Raw genomic sequence first — 5640 nt, forward strand, 5'->3', positions numbered from 1 at the left:
GTGCATTCTGAATTCTGTTTGATTCTATTCTTATTTGAATTATGTGCATTCTATTTGAATTCTGTTTGATTCTATTTCTGTTGACTGCTGAATGGGGGCCAATATTATTCACTAAGCTTGGAAGATATCCTGAAGATTTGCAGATATCCCGCGCGGACAAAATTTCAACAGACAATAAAGATAATAAAGGTATTTATTGAGAAGGCATACAATAACATCAGTCAAGCACTTTTGGGAAGGAGAAAGTTTAGCTAACTTGAGTATACCTTTAAAAAAAATCTGACTAATTTGGCCTACTAATTGATGTAATTACCTGGATCCCAGGTGAATTGGTTTATGAGTTCTACTGTAACCAGAGAAACCACTCCTATCAACAGCAGGTTACTCAAGGTCCCAAAGTTAAGCTGACAGGGAATTGATTGAGGATTTTGGTTTGGCTCGTTGCACAACGTACAGCTTTTTCTATTTGACTAATAGATACAATATGATGCAATTGTGATTTTGCCATTATTTTATATTATGGTCAATTGGATACGCTTGATATGTCACTCACTAAATACCTTTTGACTGTTGCATCATGTTCTTTATTTTAATGTCATGTCTTCGATACAGGCCTTCTTGCATTGAAAGCAAAAATATTTTTTAAATAGCTGTTGAAAAATATGTTTTAACTTTACATAAATGTAACGTTAGCTAAGAGCGTATCATTTGAGCCATGGCGATGGAAGAGGCCTAGCTTAGTGTATAGCTATTAATATTCGTGCGCTAATAATTCTGCATGAACCTCCATAACATTGGATCTATATTGTAAAATAATGTACATTTTATCAACCAAAACAAAGCCGATCTTTGCACAGCCATATCAGCTCCCGTCGACAGCCCACGAAGGGGTTCTCTTCTTGACGAAAATCCTGATGAATTGTTCATAAATATCAATAAAAGTTTGTCAGTTAGCTATATCGGTATAAAACGATGTATTATCAAGTCATACGCGGTAGATCGCTGAAGTCAAACGGTGCCGGTGCCAGGTAGCGAACAGAGAGCTGGATGCAGCCGCCGCAGAGAGAGAGAGAGAGAGAGCGAGAGAGAGACCTGCTGGAGAGAGAGAAAAAAACCTCGAAAAGCAAATGAAATATAGGCAGGCCTGAAATAAACATTGCCGTCAGCGTACTATTACACAAATCTAACGTGATCGATGTAGTCTAACGCAAAATGCACCTTAAGGAATAACGGCAAATACAAAGAGGACGAAGGACACGTTAGTGATGGAAATCATTTCCATTTTTAGTGCATCATCTCGCCCCCTGCAATGCATCCCCACGATCCATATTACAGCCGGTGTTTCCTAAAGATCCCCATCCAGCAACCTCCACTCGGTGCCCCCGTCTCGTCATGCCCAGCTTCACCCCGTCTCCCCGGTCCATACCTCCTCGTCCTGCGGACATTCCGGGATCCCCACCGAACAGGCGGGGTCCAGGCAGGCTCCCAGCTCCTCCAGTCCCCGCTCCCGCTCCGGGTCTCGGTCCATCGTGTCACCGTTGAAGACGGGCGGTGGGGACTCGGCGTTACTCAACGCCGCCATTTTAAACTGCGATCAGCTGAGTGGAAAATAATCGAGGAGAGGAGACAGGAGGGGGAGACAGATTCAAGAAATGTAGCTGGGTAGTAAACCACCCCACCGGGATGTGATGGTTTTGGGGTACACGAGGAAATTAGGGTACCACTTTCCTCCTTTCTGTGTCAGTGACTATTTCTATTGGTTTATTATGTCAATAGCGAGTATTTAATTTGTTTCAGTGACCGCATATGGTTTTGCTTACTGATTAGTAGCTGGTCCAATTACATAGGCATCAAGTGCACTTGCAAAATAAAAAGCTTCCCAACAAAATACAAAAAAAACATTCACCATAAAACAAATGTAGAGCACCAACCTTTGTAGGTCTACCACCATACACAGACAGGCAAACCAAACTCTAGCTGAGATTTTAACTCCAATAGTTAAAATCTCAGCTAGACCAGAGAGAGATGAAAAGGCGAACCGAGAGGGGTAATTTGGCCCAAAATCTGTCTCCTCCAGCAGGTGGCGTTGTTTCGTCCTCCAGGCGAGGAGTATTTTTAATTTTTAATTTCACCTTTATTTAACCAGGTAGGCAAGTTGAGAACAATTTCTCATTTACAATTGCGACCTGGCCAATATAAAGCAAAGCAGTTCGACACATACAACGACACAGAGTTACACATGGAGTAAAACAAACATTCAGTCAATAATACAGTATAAACAAGTCTATATACGATGTGAGCAAATGAGGTGAGATAAGGGAGGTAAAGGCAAAAAAAGGCCATGGTGGCAAAGTAAATACAATATAGCAAGTAAAACACTGGAATGGTAGATTTGCAATGGAATAATGTGCAAATTAGAAATAAAAATAATGGGGTGCAAAGGAGCAAAATAAATACATTAAATACAGTAGGGAAAGAGGTAGTTGTTTGGGCTAAATTATAGGTGGGCTATGTACAGGTGCAGTAATCTGACAGTTGGTGCTTAAAGCTAGTGAGGGAGATAAGTGTTTCCAGTTTCAGAGATTTTTGTAGTTCGTTCCAGTCATTGGCAGCAGAGAACTGGAAGGAGAGTCGGCCAAAGAAAGAATTGGTTTTGGGGGTGACTAGAGAGATATACCTGCTGGAGCGTGTGCTACAGGTGGGAGATGCTATGGTGACCAGCGAGCTGAGATAAGGGGGGACTTTACCTAGCAGGGTCTTGTAGATGACATGGAGCCAGTGGGTTTGGCGACGAGTATGAAGCGAGGGCCAGCCAACGAGAGCGTACAGGCCGCAATGGTGAGTAGTATATGGGGCTTTGGTGACAAAACGGATTGCACTGTGATAGACTGCATCCAATTTGTTGAGTAGGGTATTGGAGGCTATTTTGTAAATGACATCGCCAAAGTCGAGGATTGGTAGGATGGTCAGTTTTACAAGGGTATGTTTGGCAGCATGAGTGAAGGATGCTTTGTTGCGAAATAGGAAGCCAATTCTAGATTTAACTTTGGATTGGAGATGTTTGATATGGGTCTGGAAGGAGAGTTTACAGTCTAACCAGACACCTAAGTATTTGTAGTTGTCCACGTATTCTAAGTCAGAGCCGTCCAGAGTAGTGATGTTGGACAGGCGGGTAGGTGCAGGTAGCGATCGGTTGAAGAGCATGCATTTAGTTTTACTTGTATTTAAAAGCAGTTGGAGGCCACGGAAGGAGAGTTGTATGGCATTGAAGATCATTTGAAGGTTAGTTAATACAGTGTCCAAAGAAGGGCCAGAGGTATACAGAATGGTGTCGTCTGCATAGAGGTGAATCAGAGACTCACCAGCAGCAAGAGCGACATCATTGATGTATACAGAGAAGAGAGTCGGTCCAAGAATTGAACCCTGTGGCACCCCCATAGAGACTGCCAGAGGTCCGGACAGCAGACCCTCCGATTTGACACACTGAACTCTATCAGAAAAGTAGTTGGTGAACCAAGCGAGGCAATCATTTGAAAAACCAAGGCTGTCGTGTCTGCCGATGAGGATGTGGTGATTGACAGAGTCGAAAGCCTTGGCCAGATCAATGAATACGGCTGCACAGTAATGTTTCTTATCGATGGTGGTTAAGATATCGTTTAGGACCTTGAGTGTGGCTGAGGTGCACCCATGACCAGCTCTGAAACCAGATTGCATAGCAGAGAATGTATGGTGAGATTTGAAATGGTCGGTAATCTGTTTGTTGACTTGGCTTTCGAAGACCTTAGAAAGGCATGGTAGGATAGATATAGGTACAGTGCCTTGCGAAAGTATTCGGCCCCGTTGAACTTTGTGACCTTTTGCCACATTTCAGGCTTCAAACATAAAGATATAAAACTGTATTTTTTTGTGAAGAATCAACAACAAGTGGGGCACAATCATGAAGTGGAACGACATTTATTGGATATTTAAAAACTTTTTTAACAAATCAAAAACTGAAAAATTGGGCATGCAAAATTATTCAGCCCCTTTTACTTTCAGTGCAGCAAACTCTCTCCAGAAGTTCAGTGAGGATCTCTGAATGATCCAATGTTGAAGCCTGAAATGTGGCAAAAGGTCGTAAAGTTCAAGGGGGCCGAATACTTTCGCAAGGCACTGTATATTTATATGGAGACCAACGTAGCCACAGGAAAAGGGAAACCAGTGAAGAACAAACACCACTGTAAATAAAACCCATATTTATGCTGATTTATTTACTCTTTTTACTTCAACTATTATTTTGTTACAACACTGTATATATATATATATATATATATATATATATATATGTAATATGACATTTGCATATCGTTACAACACTGTATATATATATACATAATATGACATTTGAAATGTCTTTATTCTTTTGGAACTGTTGTGAGTGTCATGTTTACTGTTAACTTTTATTGTTTATTTCACTTTTGTTTTTTATCTACTTCACTTGCTTTGGCAATGTTAACACATTTCCCATGCCAGTAAAGCCCCTTCAATTGAAATTGAATGGATTATCTCTCCTCTGTCAGAGATAGCAGAGACAGATCCTTACCAAGTACAGGCTGAGTGACCTCCGATTGACATAGAAACCGGCAGACATAAAAGACATGGTCACTCAGGAGGTCCGTGGCTCCCAAAGAGGAGCGTGTATGTGGTCACTGCACGACAGGTAGAGGAGGTCAGAGAGGCGTGTATGTGGTCACTGCATGAAGTAGAGACAGTAAAGACGTGGCTCCCCAAAGAGGAGCGTGTATGTGGTCACTGAGGGGGGGTAGAAACAGCGTGATGTGGTCACTGCAAGACAGGGGAGGTAGAGACAGAGAAGCAGATGTGGCTCCCCAAAGAGGAGCGTGTATGTGGTCACTGCACGACAGGGGAGGTAGAAACAGAAAGAAGTGGACAAAGGGACGTGTATGTGGTCACTGCACGACAGGGGAGGTAGAGACAGAGAAGTAAAGACATTGGCTCCCCAAAGAGGAGCGTGTATGTGGTCACTGCAGGGAGGTAGAAACAGAGAAGTACAACGTGGCTCCCCAAAGAGGAGCGTGAGGTCACTGCACAACAGGGGAGGTAGTGACAGAGAAGTACAGACGTGGCTCCCCAAAGAGGAGCGTGTATGTGGTCACTGCACGACAGGGGAGGTGAATAATGGCTCCCCAAAGATGGCGTGTACGTGGTCACTGCAAGACAGGGGAGGTAGAGACAGAATGCACTTTCTCCTTTACAAAGAGAATTATTTATTCATTATTCGTAGAAATTACTCCATTTATTCCACATTTGATGTTATTAGAAGGAAAAACAACAAATGCTCATAGAGCAACGGCTCCTCTTGCAGACTAATATGTATTTGCCTCCCAAAGCCTGAGAGACATTGAATAATTAACTTAATTATTATTATGGTTGTGATTATTATTCCTAATAGTAGTGGTGCGAGTAGTAGGGGTGATGGTAATGATATCAGTTTAATTAATGTTGGTAGTGGTGGTATAGTATTGTTGATAATAAATGATGGTTGTGGTAGTGGTGGTATAGTATTGTTGATAATTAATGATGGTAGTGTTGGTATAGTATTGTTGATAATTAATGATGGTTGTGGTAGTGGTGGTATAG

Source organism: Oncorhynchus masou, unplaced genomic scaffold (genome assembly GCF_036934945.1).
Source record: "Oncorhynchus masou masou isolate Uvic2021 unplaced genomic scaffold, UVic_Omas_1.1 unplaced_scaffold_3410, whole genome shotgun sequence".
In the NCBI taxonomy this organism is placed as follows: domain Eukaryota; kingdom Metazoa; phylum Chordata; class Actinopteri; order Salmoniformes; family Salmonidae; genus Oncorhynchus; species Oncorhynchus masou.